Source organism: Polistes dominula, unplaced genomic scaffold (assembly GCF_049000335.1).
Source record: "Polistes dominula isolate Pdom_NZ unplaced genomic scaffold, Pdom_raw_medaka contig_22, whole genome shotgun sequence".
NCBI lineage: Eukaryota > Metazoa > Arthropoda > Insecta > Hymenoptera > Vespidae > Polistes > Polistes dominula.
In genome coordinates, this window is record NW_028300966.1 from 4,169,870 (window position 1) to 4,188,885 (window position 19,016).

General features: G+C 27.0%; 1 protein-coding gene across 9 annotated transcripts in view; it reads right to left on the reverse strand.

Annotated features, from left to right (window-relative positions):
• The window catches only part of LOC107063695 (uncharacterized), a 128,191-nt gene that overhangs the window by 66,078 nt on the left and 43,097 nt on the right, over positions 1–19,016 (reverse strand). The window lies entirely within an intron of this gene.

The following is a 19,016-nucleotide window of genomic DNA, read 5'->3' on the forward strand; positions in this document are numbered from 1 at the left end:
CCGTTAAATCAAAGCGATCGTTAGCTCGGTCACCTCCAAGGAAAGTATAGTCAGTTTCCAACGGTTTCTCTCTCAAAAAAAAAGAGAAAAAGAAAGAGAGAGAAAGAGAGACAGCGAGGTTGAGCTTTGTAAAAGCTCTGCTACTATGGTACACTACATATATATATGTGTGTGTATATGTCGACGAGTTCTTTCAAGTTTTTTTCTTTCTACGTTTCCTTAATATTTCTTTCTCTTTCTTTTTACCTTTCTCGTTCAAGACTTTTCCTTGTATAAATAATCTCTCCCCCCTTAGGGTAGGAAGGGATTATTAGTTTAATTTTCCGCTTATATCTTTTTTTTACTGTTTAAATAAATAAAACTCGTTTGCTACTAACTCTTCAACTAATGAGATTTTAATTGGAAAAAAAATATCTAGTATATACATATATCAGTATGTTTCTGCTACGCATTGCTGTTGCTTTGTTATCAATCATTGATTTAATATAATTCTAAACTATTTAATGCAGTCAATATTATATTCACTAATAATTTCTGGGAATTAAAATAAGGCATAAAACAAAATAAAATTTTTAATATATAGAAAGTATAATATATCAATAACAACACACAAAATAATACCACGATTAGAATGGAATATATAAAATAATAATACACGAAAAAATATAAAAAGCAAAGTTAATTATGTCATATGTAAATCTGAAAAAAAAACATATGACGTGAATGATCGCAATAAAAACTATTCTATGTACTAAGCTGAAAAAAATCACACACAATAAAAAAAATTTCATTAAAATCAGTTCAGTAGTTTCGAAGTTTATTGAAAACCAACAACGCGCCACTGAATTTTTATATATAAAGATATATACATACGAAAATCGCTTGTTTGTTGAATTTTAATATTAGGTAAAGGGTAGCTCCTACCTTCATCCCTTTACTTACTCTCTTTCACCCTTTTTTTCTCAAAAAAATAATTATATAAAAGTTTTATCTTTACTCTAGTATCCTATACGTTGTCGTTGAAAGATTGTTTCACTTCTCAGCGAACATTCTAATTAATAATAACTCCCACTCTCCTTGTTTTTAGGCTCGACACTTTGTTCGTCTGACCGTACTTCGTAAAATGAAAACATAAACACCGTTCCGTATCATGAGATATAGTAATGAAAACAATTCGGAAACACGTGCTAATGAAAACATTCATCTTCTCACTCTCTCTTTTTTGCACGGCTTAAAATATACACAATCAAGTTCAGATAAAATATATTCAAAATATTCCACATAATACATTTATAAATTATAACGCTATAAATTTCTACACGTAATCAAAATCCATAATATTATATTATTATTAATAATAATAATATCTATATTATTATCTATCTACATATCCTATCAAAAAACAAATATATTCTTTCCCATATTTCTTCATTTTCTACCATTCATACAAGATCGCATATTTTATAATCTAATTGATTAACGATTTAAAAAAAAAACCCAAGAAACACTCATAATAAAAAAGAAAGAAGAAAAAATAAACACATTCAACAACCGTTATCGATAATTTCTATCTTACCAATAAATACTATTACAAATTTCTACCTATAATCAATCTAATTCATTATAATATTATACATATATAATACAATTATACGTACAAGCATTACATATACATATACATACATAAAACAAATAACATTATGCTTCTTTCGCAATCGAAATTTCTGAAATTTTTTCAACATATCCCTAAAAGATCGTTCTCTCAATTCTCATTTATGCATAATCCTCAACCGATAATACGCCACATTTCCATGACTACTATTGTTCCTTCCGTTTCTCTCTGTATTTTCCTCATATAATGGAGTACAACAACAACCATATATACATCGTATATATACGTGTAATACGTATAATACGTAGATATACATATATCTCTCTTTCTATCTACCTGCCCTCTCTACCTGCCCTCTCTTCCCTCTCTCCTTACCCTTACCTCTACCCTCACCCTCACTCTCTTCTCATATATGTTACGTTATACTAGATATTCGCGTGCTTTACCCCAACCGCATGGTACGGCCTTTAAATGGGATTTCTCGCGGACGACCATTTCAATATTTTCTACCTTGTGTATCTGCATTAGCACCCGGCATTCTACTAAATACGTTTTCCCCTATCCACCCCCACACTCACAATCCTCCTATTCCACCCTTTTTCTCTCATCTTCTCTCTCATACTCGTTTCCTACTTCTATCCCATTCATTCGACTACTTCATCGGCCCTTTCCGTTATTCTTTCTCTCTATTTTCATATCTTTCCCCGATCCCCCCCTCCCCCACCCATGCCCTCGTTTTATTCATATGTTGTTCAATACTTATCTTCAATGCAACAAGAATATTTTCTCGTCGGTTGGAGGTATAATTATCATTCATGAAATATGAAAATAAATGTTGCTTTGTATGTAAAACATAATTGTGGGTGTGTGTTTTTTTTTTGTAACGTTTATAAAATTTGTCAAGAATAAACGTTTTGAAATGATTTAAAGCAAAGATTATGAGTATCATGAATATTTTGTTACGTTGAATATTAATATTAATTTTCGAATGATATTTTATGTACTGTATTACGTATAGTATGAATTTTTATTTTTACCTATACACTTTCTTTTTTTCCTTTTGTTATTTATTTTTTAAATGTTCGTCTTTTAAATAAATTGTTAATGTCTTTTAAATAAAGACATTAAATCTCTTTTTAATATTAAATACACATGCATTCAATATTTTTCAATATTTTGTGCTACTAGGGAGGTTTTGGTTTTGTTAAGAAATTACGTTTGTTTTTTTACCGGTTGGTATTATTCTAAAGAAACAAATTTCAATATTATTCATAATAAATGTTCAACTAGGTTATTTCATTCGAATGGTGATTTTATTATTATTATTATTATTATTATTATTATTATTATTATTATTATTATTATTATTATTATATTTTAAAAAGTTTTTCGCGTAATAGATTAATATTAATAGGAAATGATATTCGCGTGATATTAAACGAATGTTAAATTTGGTAAGATAATATTTATGAATTATTTTATACATTTATTATATTTCTGTTCATGCATATAATGCTTTTTATAAGGAAAATAATTCATTCGGTTTGATTATTAAATTAACAAAATGAAAAAAGAGATTATTATTTTAACATTGTTCTTTCATAATACAATTCCATTTAAAATGTTGACGAACAATTGTAAATAATTTCATTTGAAGATCTAATTTTTAGTCAATTTTCAATTATCGTCTATTCTAAAATTGCATATATATCTTTATATATAAAAATTCAGTGCCACATTGTTGGTTTCCCATAAATTTCGAAACTACTGAACTTAAACTACTGAATGTTCATGAAAATTTTATTATTTTGTGTGACTTTTTTCAATTTAGTATACAGGATTGTTTTCATCGCGATTATTTTTATATTTTATTATTAATTTAAAGACTTATTATTTATAGGTTATCTAGGTTTTAAGATACTGTAAGTTTTCAATAGATGGCTCTATATCACAATTCAATTATTTGACTGTATTCATATATACGGTCTTTCAGATTTACATGTGACGTAACTAATCTTACTTTTTATATTTTTTCTAGTATTATTATTTTATGTATTCCATTCTAATTGTGGTATTATTTTGTGTATTATTACAACTTACTAAATAGTTTAGAATTATATGAAATCAACATTTTATAACAAAACCATAACAACGCGTGGCCGAAGCATCCTAGTATATATAATATATACATATAAATAAGAGATATGATAAAACGATCTAGTGAAACAGAACTATAGAGATGATGATAATATCGTAATGATCCCATAAACGCTTCGGTTCAATTTAAAAAAAAAAAATATATATATATATATATATATATATATATATATATATATATATATGTATAATGTGTTTTTTATCAAATCAAAAGTCACGAAACAAATAATAAAATCTACAGAAATTTTTGTTATGTAATTTCGAAAAATCATGTATTTCTCGAATTAAATAAATATTACAGATACAAATGGATATATTTTTTGCGTAATTTTTGCCATACGAAAAGTTATAAATGAATAAACAAGAAAAAAACCAATATTTCAATTGTGATCGTCGTAATTAAAATGAAACGTCATAAAATAAACACTTCATCCTCCAATCGATTCATATTTCACATATTATACGATATTCACCCATTATTTAGCATAACATATCCATATATATTTATAAATCAATATATATTACAATATTAATCATAACGATCACAGAAATACTTGTGCTTCAAATATTTACATATTACATAATATATATATATATATATATATATATATATATGTATGTGTAATATAAAACAAATAATCAATCCAATACTAACTGGTTTTGTTTTGCTATTCAATAAAAAAAGAAAAAACCATAAATCTTGAATGAAATAAACATTATAGATAAAGAGATTAAATTTCATTATTTTTTGTTTGTTTGTTTGTAATTTTTACCATAAGAAGAAAAAATTAAAATATAAAATTGTACATTTCAATCGTGTATCTCGTCACGAGTAAAATAAAACGTCATTAAATAAACACTTCATATTCCAACTGATTCCTATTTCATATATTGTACGGATATGTATCCGTTATTTAGATGTATATATATATGTTCGTGGTGTGTGTGTGTGTGTGTGTGTGTGTGTGTGTGTGTGTGTGTGGTGTGTCAATTTACAATGAGCTCATCGATAGAAATGAGTACAAAAGTAATATTAAATATTCTGGATATTAATAAGCACACACACACAAGGGAACACATACAGAATCTGTTACTTTCATAATGTTTCACAGTAATCGCTAAAGAATAAAAATAAAAAAGAGAGACAGAGAATAAGATAATGACTATTAACATTGGAAATATCCGTGAAAATCGATATTATTTAATTAAGCAAAACGTGAAACTTAATTAAATGCAAAAAAAAAGAAGAGGGGAGGAAAAAAACAAGAAACATATATTTCATTCAAATGCTGCGAAAAATACTTGGACTCATTTAAATATTTTCTATCATTGATGATCACACACGAAAACGTATATTTACATGTATATAGAAATCGAATATAATTTTGTAATTTTTCCTAGAAATAAAACATATCTATTCTTTTTTCTTTTCATTTTTATTTTTTTTTCTTATTTCGTTAAATACGATTATATGGAGAAATTATTTTATGGAAAGTCGTGGTAAATTTAATGAGCTGTAACGCAATATCGTTTGGAACACTCGATCGTAATACCATTCCACGTTAAAACTTTCTACGAAATTTCAAGTTTAAGAGGTCATATCTATACTATTGACTTATAAAATTTTTAACACTGATCAAGCAAATCATTGATCTAACTTTTGCATACTGGATATTTCAAAACACCCATGTGTGCATACGATCATTAATTAAATGCAAGTGTTTATTAATGCATAAAATAATTTCTTCAAGAAATAATCAGTAACGTTTATTTATATTATATCTTGTTATTAGTTAAAATGAATAATTAATATTAATAAAAAAATATTACGATGTACTTTGTATTTATGTATATACTTGATCATCCACTTGATAATTAATATTAGAAACAAAAAATAAATTTTATAAACAAATAGAAATAAGGTATTATATATTTGTTTTTTTATTCAATATGATGAATTAAATTGAAGAAACAAAAAAAAATAGGACAAGTTATTTGTGGAACGTGCTATACATGTTCACATACGATAAAACACTATTTCAGTAAAAGGGAGAGAGAGAGAGAGAGAAAGATAAAGATAAAGATAACCTTTTTACTTCGATCATTTGGAAAGTTTCTTTTGTTGAAAAACTTTTGATATTTATTCACTAACATAATGCCGAGAGTTTAATCGCAAAAGGTTCACTTTATGACGAAGTAAGATCGATCGATCTAAAGTTAAATCGACAGGTTTTATCGTGCGCACCATACCATTTACGATCTTTTCTATTCCATAAAAAATATCTTTGCATATTCATACTAAAATGAAAAAGAAAGAAAGATAGAGACATTTCGAAAAAAAAAAGAAAAAAAAAGAAGAAACGAATTTCTTTTCGATCTTACAATTAATACGAAAGATAAAAATGCAGTAAAAAAATAATTATTATTATTATAATAATAAATAAATTAATAAAATACAGGTATAAAGGGTAATAAAAATTGGAGGATATGATTTTCCATGAATTAATCAAAAAAATAATATTATTATCTATTATCACTCATATTATTGAAATGAAATATGAAAAATACACTTTAAAAGTGAACTATATTGTGTTGTTGCCAAAAAAGAAGGAAAAATATAAAAATTATGGATACGACGACAAAAAAGAAAAATTAAAATAAATTTAAACATTTATAAATAAATAAATAAATAAATAAATAAATAAATAAATAAAAAATAATTATATTTAATCTTTCAATTAATATCACACGATAATGATATCCATATCAACGTACAAAAATAAAATCAAAACAATGTGAACTATATTGTATAGTTGCCAAAACAGAGGGAAAAATAAAAAAATTATGGACACGATGAAAAAAAGAAAAATTAAAATAAATTCAAACATCTATAAATAAATAAATAAATAAATAATAATTATTCAACTTTTTAATTAATATCGCACCATAATGATATCCCTTTCAGCGCATAAAAATAAAATAAAAATAAAACGAAAGATGTAGTAATACAGTTTGATATGATAAAAAAGTAAAAAGAATGAAAATACTTATTCAATTTATATGAAAGAAAAAAAAGAGAAATAACAAAAATAAATAAACAATTAACGAGCTATAACTTATTAGCGAATTATACGAATTAATTAGTCGAACGATATTTATCGCTTTACAATGTATATCCTATTTTAAAATATAATGGACTTATATCGATATTGAGAATCGGATATTGATAATAATAGTGATGAAATGAAAAATGAAGAATAAACAAGAAATTTATATATACATAAAAACAGGAAGGACGAAAGAAAAAGAAAAAGAGGAAGATGAAAAAGAAATAACAAGAAGAAGAAATAATTATAATAATAAGAAGAAGAATAAGAAAAAGGAGAAAAGAAATAGAGAAGAAGGGAAAGAAAGAGAAAGAGAGAGAGAGAAACACGTCTAACGTTAATCGAGCCAATTCGTTGGAAAATGAGAGTATACTTCTTGCGATTCCGGTTTGCCAGGATGTAAAAAATGCTGGCGTTTATGAGAGAGAGAGAGAAAGTGTGTGTGTTTGTGTGTACGTGTGAAAGAAAGAAAGAGAGAGGGAAAGAGAAAGATAGTGCAACGTTCTCTTTTTTCGTAATCCCAAGAGCAACCACGCGGAATAAAATGGCTCCTACGAAGTATCTCGCGTGGTTAGGTAAGTAGGTAGGTTGCTAGCTATCTAGCTATCTACCCTATCTACCTTCCTAGGGTTGCAAGCTTGCTAGCTTGATACATACATATATATATGTATATATGTATATATATAAAATGCAATGCAATGCGGAAACGGAGACACTCAAGTGAGTGCGATTAATTCGATGATCGTAACAGCATCCCGTATTCTGTCATCTTTAACTCATACAGTTAATTCATACAGTCAAATTTAACATAACACATTAGAAAGACATAATTTTTGTTATATTATATTCGTCCGAATAATTTTGATGTATACATTTTTCTTTATTTCTCATTCTTTCAATCTTTATTTTTATTCTATTCTTTTGTTTTTTACTTTTCTTTTTTTTTTCTTTTTCTTTCTACATTTATCTCTCGATCGAGTGATTCCTATTTTACCGAATGACAATTTAAACCAAAGAATTTAAATTAACCGATTCTCTCTATCCTTTCTCTATTTTTCAGTAAAACGTTTATACGAATCACTTCTCTGTTTCTCTCTCTCTCTCTTTCTCTCTCTTTCTCTCTGTCTCCCTCTCGTTTTGTTATTGAACGGTTAAGCAGGAAGAATCGCACCCTTGGGTACGATTCGTTTGGAATAATTTCAATTTCGTTTTGTAACGAGCACACGATCTATCCCGGATCTAATTATGATTCCAATAGAATTTTTTCCTCTTTTTTATTTTTTTATTTATTATTATTATTGTTACTATCATTTATTATTTTCTATTATTATTATTTTTTCTTTTCGATAATTCACGGTTTTGAAGAATTTTTAATATTAAATAGAAATTCTAATTTTAATTTTGTTTATATACACACATACATACACAAACTCACATGATCTATCCTGATCTAATTATGATTCTCATAGAATTTTTTCTTCTTTTTATTTTTTTATTTATTATTATTATTAGTACTATTATTTATTATTTTTTATTATTATGTTTTTCTTTTTTCAATATTTCAGGGTTTTGAAGAATTTATAATATTAAATAGAAACTTTAGTTTTAATTTTGTCCTATGTACACAAACACATACACACACATACAAAGTTTGTATAATTTTTAATTTATAGAAGATAGTTGGACAAATAACAATCTTTATTGTGAAACATTTGAAATATAATTTATTTTATTTTTTTCAAAAACTTTTCGATCATTATTCTCGATATTATTCAAACAAAAAAAAAACAAAATTTAAATGAATAATTGGACCTTTTTTAATTTATGCACGCGCACGCAGGAAAGCTTATAAACATTATTTTGCATTTTTAATAATAACAAATCACATTGAAATAAATTATAATTTTAATTTTTTCTAAATATCTCTGGCAATCAGATTAAAAAAAACCAACTGATTCTCTCTCTCTCTCTCTCTCTCTCTCTCTCTCTCTCTGCAAAAGTCTTTACCATCGAAATCTTTTCTTATCGTTTACAATCGCATTTCGCATCCATCATAATTTTTATCAAGAAAGGGAGGAAAAAAAGTAAAATAAAAGGAAAGAAATAAAAACTGGAAATGAGATGTCGAATACGATTCGAGTTAGTAACGATCGTAAAGTGTTAAAAAGACCATTGGACATTCGTTTTACTTGAATTCGATCGATCATTCTTTCGTCTCTTTCATTCGATTTGAAAACGAAAAAAAGAAAAAAAAATCAAACACCTTTATACGCCGAAACGAAAGAAATTCGTTTTAACTTTCGGACATTTTGTTTGATCAAAACCTCATCCGTTTTTTGTTCTTTTCTTTCTTTCTTCCTTTCTTCTTTCTTTCTTTCGTTTACATATCAAAAACTAAAATAGGAAAAATAGTTTACGAGTTTTTTTTAACGTGAAGACTGAATAATTTTCATGAAGATTAATATATATATATATATAAAAGAAGAAAAGAGAAAAAAAAGAAATGAGAGGACGTGATTTATTTTGCTCTTCGCATAAGTTAAACTACGAAACCCGTATAAATCTTTTCTGTTGTAGGTAAAAGAGTAGACAGAAAAAGATTGAGAGAGTGAGAAAGAGAGAAAGAGAAAGAGAAAGAGAATAGTGAAGAAAAAGAGAACAAACAGTTTTAACTCGTTGATTCATTATCATCTTGTTCAAGTAGATCATACATATATAAAAAGTATTCAAAAAACCAATTAACATTACTGAAAAATAAGAAAATTATTTAACTTGTAAGTATTCCAAGTAATTACATAACAAGTTTTATATATATATATTTTTTTTTTTTGGTATTAAAACTATCATTTGGCAATTCATAGTCATCGATTGCAATATTAAATATATTAATATTTCAATTTATTATAATTTAATTTATACATATTATATACATTATTATAATACATATTATATATGTTACATACATTATTATAATATACATTAATATAATACATATTATAATATATTAATAATAACTTAATACTTATTTATAATTATAAGTAATAAAAATTAATAATATAATAAATTAAATATAAATAATTAAATATGAAAATAAATTAACAGATAAATTAATAATTTATTATTATATTTAATAAAAAATAAATTAAATATAAATATATAAAATTAAATATAAAAAATTAAAAAATATAAGTAAAAAAAATCATAAAAATAAGTATTATTAATAATTTAATAATTTATATATATTATAATATAAAATAACATATAAATAACATATATTAATTATATTTGTTACAATAGTTGTATTTATTATTAGAATATTAAAATTTCTTTTTTTATTTTTAATTTAAATCAAATCTTTGTTTTATCTTTTATTTTATGATAAAGTAACTTCTTTTAAGATAACCATGTAGATAAAATTTAATACATTACAATAACATGATCGTACATAACGTATTTATATAAATGTTAGAAAAAAGATAAAAACAAAAGAAAGAAAATATAATTCACTAAATTCATCAATCGAGATACTTGGTGCATAATACGAGTAAGTACATCGTAAAATGTTTTATTCACGGTTCAATTTCTCATGGTGTTCTTTTCAACACCTATTTCAGACCGGTTGACATACAATTTTCGTGAAACATTAAACCCGAACAATGTAAAAGGCTCCATTTAATTAATAAATTAAAATCAAAGAAAAAGAAATAGAGAGAGAAAGAAAATAATATTTTATTCGTAGATAAAAGAGAATCGTCTTTTCTATTCCGAAAAGCTGAATTATAGTTGTGACCGACAAACCTACATTTTTACTATCCTTCATATTATCCTTCTTGATGTTTGCGAATAATACAATGTCACATCGTGTTGTACCGTTGGACAAACTCAAAATGATTTGACGAGTACAACTTGGACATTGCTATTTCATGAATTATTTATATATTACATATATATAAAAATAGACACACATAAACGTACACATACATATCCATACGCAATGAATGTTACTACAGAAAAGAAAAATGTTCATAATGAAAATATGAAAGAAAGAAAGAAAGAAAGAGAAAGAAAGAAAAAGAAAAAAAAAGAAAAAAAAATTAGAAAGAGAGAAAAAAGAGAAAGAAAGATCAATGGTTCCGGTATTTTTGGTCGACGAAAAATGAAAGAAAATTGGTAGCTTTTCGGACCAGAAAATCGTGCACTTTTGAAGTAGGCTATTTCGTGGTCGTGAAACGTTAACACCACTTACAACCCCCAAGTGTGTCAAGATGACTCGAGAAGAGCAAAAGGGTTTATTAGAAGAAGATGCCGGTGTTAATTACAAGGACGAAACTTTTTTTTTTCTTTTCTTCTTTTCATTTATTATTATTATTCTTTTTCTTTTTTTAATATATTTTTTTCTACTATTATTTTCTTTTTTCTTTCCCCTCGTTTTATCACATTGGACTAATTTAGAATATTTCTTTCTTTCTTTTTGTCCTTTTTTTATTTTGCCTTTTTTTTTATCTTTCTTTAGTTTTATTTTAGAGCAAAATATTTCGTTGACGATATATATATGTATATATAGATATTTTCTTTTTTAATGTTATTATAAATATTTAACAGAGATTTTCATTTTCTACGTTTCTATTTTACTCGAAATAAAATTATTTTTGTTTCGCAACAGAGTATAACTATGTGTTATAATGCATAGTTATTACTACTCTCTCTGTTTACATCCAAAATAGTTATTCCCAAGCGTACGATATGGATGTGTAAATAGATGAGAGTGTAAATGACTGAGTAAATAATTGATTAAGTATAAATGGGATAGAAATGTTTGTATGTTGGTGGGTGTATGTATGAATTAATCGACAAAATACAATAGAATATTTTGTAACAGTATGAGTTTATGAATCATTCAATGATAAGGTATCTTCGTAATTATCAATAATTATCTAGCATAAAAAAGGATAAAAAAAAAACAAATTTTAAAATTTCACTTCTACAATTATTGCTGACAAAAAAAAGAAACAAATAATTATTTTTTAATTCGAATGAATATTCTCATTCTACTCATGTTACATAGTTAAGGGGGTATTCTGGTCTAGAAATTTGAAAAAATCGATTTTTTTTTTCATGTTTTCAAAGCTTAACCTTTTAGGAATATGTCCTTAAAAGGATTTTTCAAAGTTCAAATTATTTTCGGAGACATAACTGTTTTAGTGATGCAGTATCCTGTATCCCTTATTACGCAAAACTTTGAACGCGTTTTTCTCGAAACTACTTTTTTTGAGATGGTTGACATGATATCTCAAGTTCTACTTGACCGATTCCTTTGAAATTTGGTGGGAATCTTCTTTATACATCTCTCTATCGGGTGACCCTTGGATTCTGAATAATTTTAATTTTTAGTATTTTAAAAATATTCGAGAAGGTCAAAAAAAAGGGGTTAAAAAAATTTTTTATATCGATGCCATTTTGTGAATTTTTTTTTGGCTAAGGGTCATCTTTGCTGATTAAGAATTTTCAAAATTTTTGTGTTTCAAATCACTACAAGGATTGGAATCATGTCAACCAGAGTGCACCGTTTTTTTTTGTAGGCGCTACCTCACCAGCCTGTATTTCTACGAATTTTTTATTTTTTTTTCACGATTTTTTTTTGTATTCTTAAAATGTTAATAAACATCATATAAAAAATGGATACTAAAAATGTTTTTCATTTTTTTTTTATCTTAGTTTGAAAAATGCCTAAAATTTAGGCTTCTGGACCAGAATACCCCCTTAATGAAATTTATTTATAATTCTATATCGAGGTTCATTAATATGACATCATAAATATATTTTGTCCAGTTAACCAATTCATATTTTTTTTATCTCTGGCATGAAAAAAAAAGTATCATTTGTGTATACGTTTCTGCGTATTTGTCGGTGTGTTTGTTGGTGTATATGTGTATGCATTCTTCGTTCAATCATTACGATATCTTCTAGCGTGGTCGATCATAGGTTACTCGTAATTTACCAAATATTTTTTTTATTTATTTTATTTATACTCGTTCGCAACACAGAAGAATATTTTCATGTATCTGTATATATTTCTATGTGAAAAAAAATGATGCTCGTCAAGGAGGTCTTTTTTTCAAATGCATACGTATTTCAAAGCGTTAATTAAAACACCTCTTTTTTTTAACGTAACAAATTAAAATAAAAAAAAAACTAGGAAAATTAAACAAAACAAAAATTTCCAAATTTTTACTCGTTAATTTTAAAAAGAAGAAAAAGTAGAAAACAAAAAAAAAGTTGTAAGCACAAGTCGTATCGTTGTTAAATAAATTACAACGAAAAAAAGGAGACAAAAAAGGTAATGAAAAAAAAGGAGAAAAGAAAAGAAAAAAAAATGAATAAGAAGAAAAAGATATGAGAATAATTGATAGATAAATTTCGAAGTTTATTTTAAAGTAAAATAAAAAAAAAAAGAAAAGAAAAAAGAAAGAGAAAAATACGAAAGGAACAAATCGATTTTCGAATCGTTGTGTAAATAATAATGGCAAGTAAGTAGTATACATAAGTTTAAGAAAGGGGTTTGGGGAGGGGGAGGGGAAGGGAGAGGGGGTTTATACAAGACTTGATATTTTTCTTTCCGACAATGAGTATATTTTCTTCTTCTTCCTCTTCTTTTTTTCTTCTTTTTTTCTTCCTTTTTCTTCTTTTTCGTAGCAACCGCAAAGAAATCGTTACTACTTCTCTTGTGTCCTAACGATTATTTCTTTTCTCCAACAAGCCGTCGAAAGTCGTGAAGTTAAGTAAAGTCCTCAAGAAAACAGGTGATATCACTTTTCAAATCTTTTTCCCCTTTTTCGCGATTGAGTTTTTCCTAACTTTTTCTCGCCTTTTATTTACCCCTAACCTACCCCGTCCTACCTCACCCTCACTCTCACCCTTTCTTTCTCTCTCACACACATTATCTCCATTTCTATCTCTTTCTGTTCTTCTCCCTATCACTATCTTTCGGTATCTCTACTTTTTTCACCATTTTAGGGATCCCATTAGCGAAATAAGAAAAGAAACTAAATGAAAAGGGGAGAGGGGGGTAGCGCACGAAATTTAGCTTCTTACATTAACAAGAATAGTAGAACAGAAGATAATAGAAGTGAACAAAATGTCATAGAAAGAGAAAAAGAACAAAAAAAAAACCAAAGAGAAAGAGATGGAGTAAAATGAAAATGATGATGCTGATTATGATGATGATGATAATGATAATAACAAACTACATACATTGATGATAAACTACAAAGGAAGAAACATACAATTGTATTTATACGCTAACAATAGGCTCTAATTTATTCGGTTCGTCATTTTTCAAAAGAATACAAAGAGAATTCCTTTTTGCTACCCCAAATTCTTAGAATTAACTCCAGTATACTAACTCTCTAACTAACAACACACTACTTCTCTGTCTCTTTCTCTCTTTCTGTTTTTCTCATTCTCTATCATTCCTTCTATTACTATCTTCCACTTTGCATTCATAACTGCACGTATACCGCTAATTTGTTCTCCCAATACGAGAATTCGTACAGAAATAAACACGAGAGTATACTTTAAGAAAACTAAAACGACAGATGAGCAGCCCCTTCTACTTCTTCTCCTTGGCAAATCTCCCACCTACTCCCATCGGCCCACTTAAAATATGTACAAGTTGTTTCAAAATATCTGTGTAATACTATAATTTCGTAGAATAATTATTTCTGTATATATATATAGATTGAAACAGAAAGAAGCAAAAGTTCATGAACTAGTTTTACATCCTACGACCTTGTATTCAACTTTACAGCTCAAATCGTTTTTTGTCGTTAACCAATTGGTACTTACTGCCTTGTTTAAACTATTAATGAGTTAAACTTCTTATCTCTGGTTATCGTCTTGCAAATTCTAAGAATTCGAGCTCGATTGATGGTTATTTTCGTACGAGTTATTAAAAAATAAAAATAAATCTTTAATAAAACGTAATAAATGTCATTATTGTGTGAATAATCTAATACAAAAATTACTGTAAATATTATAAATGTTTTTTTACATTAAATTTGCGAATGTTTTCTTCACTATTTTTTAAAAATTTACAAACATTGTTTGAATGAAGAAGTGTAAAGTGGGAAAAGATTATCATTTTTTTATATTTCATTACGGCATTAAAAATCAATATGTATTTAAAAAAAATAATAATTAAGTTTTATATGTATATTAGGATAATCCGGCTACGTTTTACTGCGACTTTGTTATAAAATGTTAATTTAATAAAATTCCAAACTATTTAGTAAATTATGTCATATTTAATCTGAAAAAAACATATGACGTGATATGTCCAAATAATTGAATTGTAATACAGCGCCATCTATTGAAAACTTCAAATATTTAAAGGTCTAGATAATCTTTAAATAATAAATCCTTAATTTAGCAATAAAAAATAAAAATAATCACGATAAAAACTATTTTATGTACTAAGTTGAAAAATATTACAAAAAATAAAAAAAATTTAATCTAATTTAAAAAAAAATTTAGTTAAAATTAAGATCAGTTTAATAGTTTCGAAGTTCGTTGGAGACCAACAAAGTGACACTGAATTTTTATCTATAAAGATGTAATAAAGAAATTTGAAATGAGTCAAATTGTCTCAGTCCGTAAATTTAATGTTAATTTAAAGTATTTTATAATACAAAATTTATTGATTCTTGAAATTGTAAATTGTAAATTGTACTAGCGTATTTTGAGACACTCTGTATAATGAAGGCCGAGGAGGTAATAATATAAACTTGCTATTTCTGTATCTGACTGTCTGTCTGTCTGTCTGTTTGTATGTCTGCTTGCCTACCTTTCTGACTATCTGCTTGTCTCTTTCTATCTCTTTTGCACACACAGTTCATTCAGTTAAGTATATTTAGCAAACAGATGAACTTGGCTCTCAGAAGAGACTTAAATTTTGTTCTACACAGGCGTGGCCCTTTTGGTATGCCAATGGTCTCTTTTAGACCGCCCACGAATGAGCTACTAACTCGCTATACTACTAAAACATTTAACACAGAAAGATTGAGAATAAGAGAAAGAGAGAGAGAAGAGAGAGAGAGAGTTGAAGCTTTAGTAAAAACAAATCAATGCGTAAGATAAACCGAAGTAATGCGTATCTTGCAAAAGCACTTCGAACTAACTTACACATTGACAACATAGACTTAAGTAAGAAGTACAGAAAGAAACAGAGAAACATACATACCCACATATATATATAGTGAATGAATAAGAGGGAATAAGAGAGGGACAGAAAGAGAGAGAGAGAGAGAGAGAAAGAGAGAGATATATAAATATAATAAACGAGACTTGTATGTATATTCTTACAAGATTTTGTGGTTCATCTATATCACCATGTATATATATATATGTGTGTGTGTGTATTTTACTATGTTACATCTATCTTTGCGTGTTATTATTATAATCTTCTCTTCAATAAAGTTACAAGAATATCTTTACACGTAATTTAACATATAAAATAAAATTTTTTAATCTATTCTAATATACAATCATTTTTTTTTCTTCTTCTTCTTCTTTTATTTTATTCTAATATTCTATTCTATTTTTTCTCTATTCTAATATACAATAAATTTTTATTCTTCTTCTTTTTAGGACTTCGTCCTGTTATCCCTAACTAAACAACCTAAAAAGACTATCTAGGAACAATTATTTTTTTTTTTACCGAGGGTAGGTTAAAGGGTAGTTTAGTCTCGCCCACGAACCCTCCCCTTTCTCTGGGACTTGGGATAATAATTTTTTAATAACATAAAACAATTGTATGAAAAAAATTTATATTCATCTTTCAATTCTATTGAATAACTATAATATTTGTTTTGTTATACTTTTATATAGAACGGAGTAAGGTGGAATAATAGCGTTATTATATTCATAGAATTTCAATATGATGATACATTAATTAATTATCTCTTTTAAATTCATATATTACCTATTTCATACTAATATTGAAACGTATAATGAAATTCTGTTTATATATTTTCCACTAAAATGTTTAGTATATTACGTGTAAGATATTATTACATGAATAAACTGAATTGCAAATGTCAAAATTCACATGGTCACTTGATATAGAATATGACCGAAATATTAATGTATAAGAATAATCCTAAATATTTGTTTGTTTATTTCATCGTATTGATATATGTTGACAAGCGACAATGTGAATCTAAACATTCTCCAATTTCGATCTTTCGCAGTAACGTAAATATAAGGCGTTTTTATCATATATTATATATAAATATATATATATATATATATATATATATATATATATACATAGATGTATATGTAAATAACTATATATATAAGCAACAGACGTGAGGAATGACGTGTCGAAACTTCGTAGGCAATTGAAATAGGAATCGTAACTGGGCTGGGGTTTTGCAAACTACCATGCCACATCACATGCATACATGCATATACACCCACGCACGCATACACTTATTCCTTTGCGCATACATATATCCATAAAATGTATCTGCTTTAACGAGCATTCGCTTCGTAGAACGCGTTACACGCAATTTGGAGAAACGTCTTTTGACTATTTATCTTTCTACGATAAACTATTTATAGATAAAGAGGAAAAATCTATTTCAATTTATACTACCACCCACTCGCTACTCTTCCCTACTACCCTTTCTCTATCTCTCTTTCTCTCTCTCTCTCTCTCTCTCTCTCTCAATCCTATCCCCAGCGTTTGCATTGCTATTTGCAATGTAAATTAGAGATATACAACCGTCGAGAGTGTTTCACGGCTTTAAATTTAAAACTCGCGAGATAGCGTACTTGGATTTGTAACCAAACAAAAAAATACCGAAAAATATTAAAACAAAAGGTCAAAAAATAAAAATGCAAAACAAAAAAAAACACAAAGAAGCGAAGCGGTAGGAGGGAATTAAATAAGAAGAAGAAAATGAAGAAGAGAATAGAAAAGGAAATGAAGGATGTATTATATATATATAGACATGAATATATATATATATATATTTATAAGCATGACGTAGAAGATTAAATGGCGGATATTAAACACACACACACACATATAGAGACCCAGATGATACGCAGGTATACAGAGATATATATATTTGTACGTACATATAGAGGAAAAATATCTGTGATAGTAATAGTGTCGATAGAGATCAGAAAGTGCGACAGAAAACTATTCACTGTTGTCTCTTTGTCGAATGAACAGGAACGATGTACGGATATTAACGAAAAGCTTATCCAGCCCGTTATCCTCTTGTATCTGCTTTGCGATGCAAACGAGAAGTAAGCGAGTGTTTTCTTACCGTCCTGAACTCATCTCCCCTTTTATAGTCTAAAGTGTATAGTAAGAGGGAGGGAGGGAGGGAGGGAGAGAGAGAGAGAGAGAGAGAGAGAGAGAGAGAGAGAGAGAGTAGGAGATCGAGAGAATGATAAATAACGAATGAAAGGAAAAGAACAGAAAGATAGGAAAAAGGAGACGAAAAGAGAAATAGAAGAAGAAGAAGAGGTGATAGAATGGGTTGGAGTGGGTTAGGGGTAGGGGGTTTTGTACGGTAAAGGGGAAAAGAACGAGGAAACAATTGGATCCACGTTATCCTGTTCTTGATAAGAGTACTAAAAGTACTAAAGTATGTATGTACACGTACTAATAGAAAATAAAATGAGTTTAAACTCCTTTTCATTGGGTCACGAAACGAAACGAATCAAGATAGTATTATTATACATGAGTTATTTCTTTCAAAGCTTTTCGATTAATTACAAAAAAAAAAATAAAAAAAGTAAATAAATAAGAAAAATGAATTTAAATTGGATTTTTGGTATTAAAATAGTTATTTGCCCTTATTTGCTTTTTTTTTCTTTCATTCATTTAACAAATTATTTTGAATTAAGGTTAAAAGTTTTCTTTCTTTCTTTCTTTCCTTTATTTTCTTTTTTCTTTTTTTCTTATAATTAGTTGCTCCAAAATTAATACGGTAAAAATTTAAGAATAAAAAAAATAAATCAAACAATTATTATAATTCTATAGACCATACAACCAATATATGAACTGTTTATTTTGAAAGTGGTCTAACTCCATTTTCCAAAAAAGTCGAGTTAGCTACTGT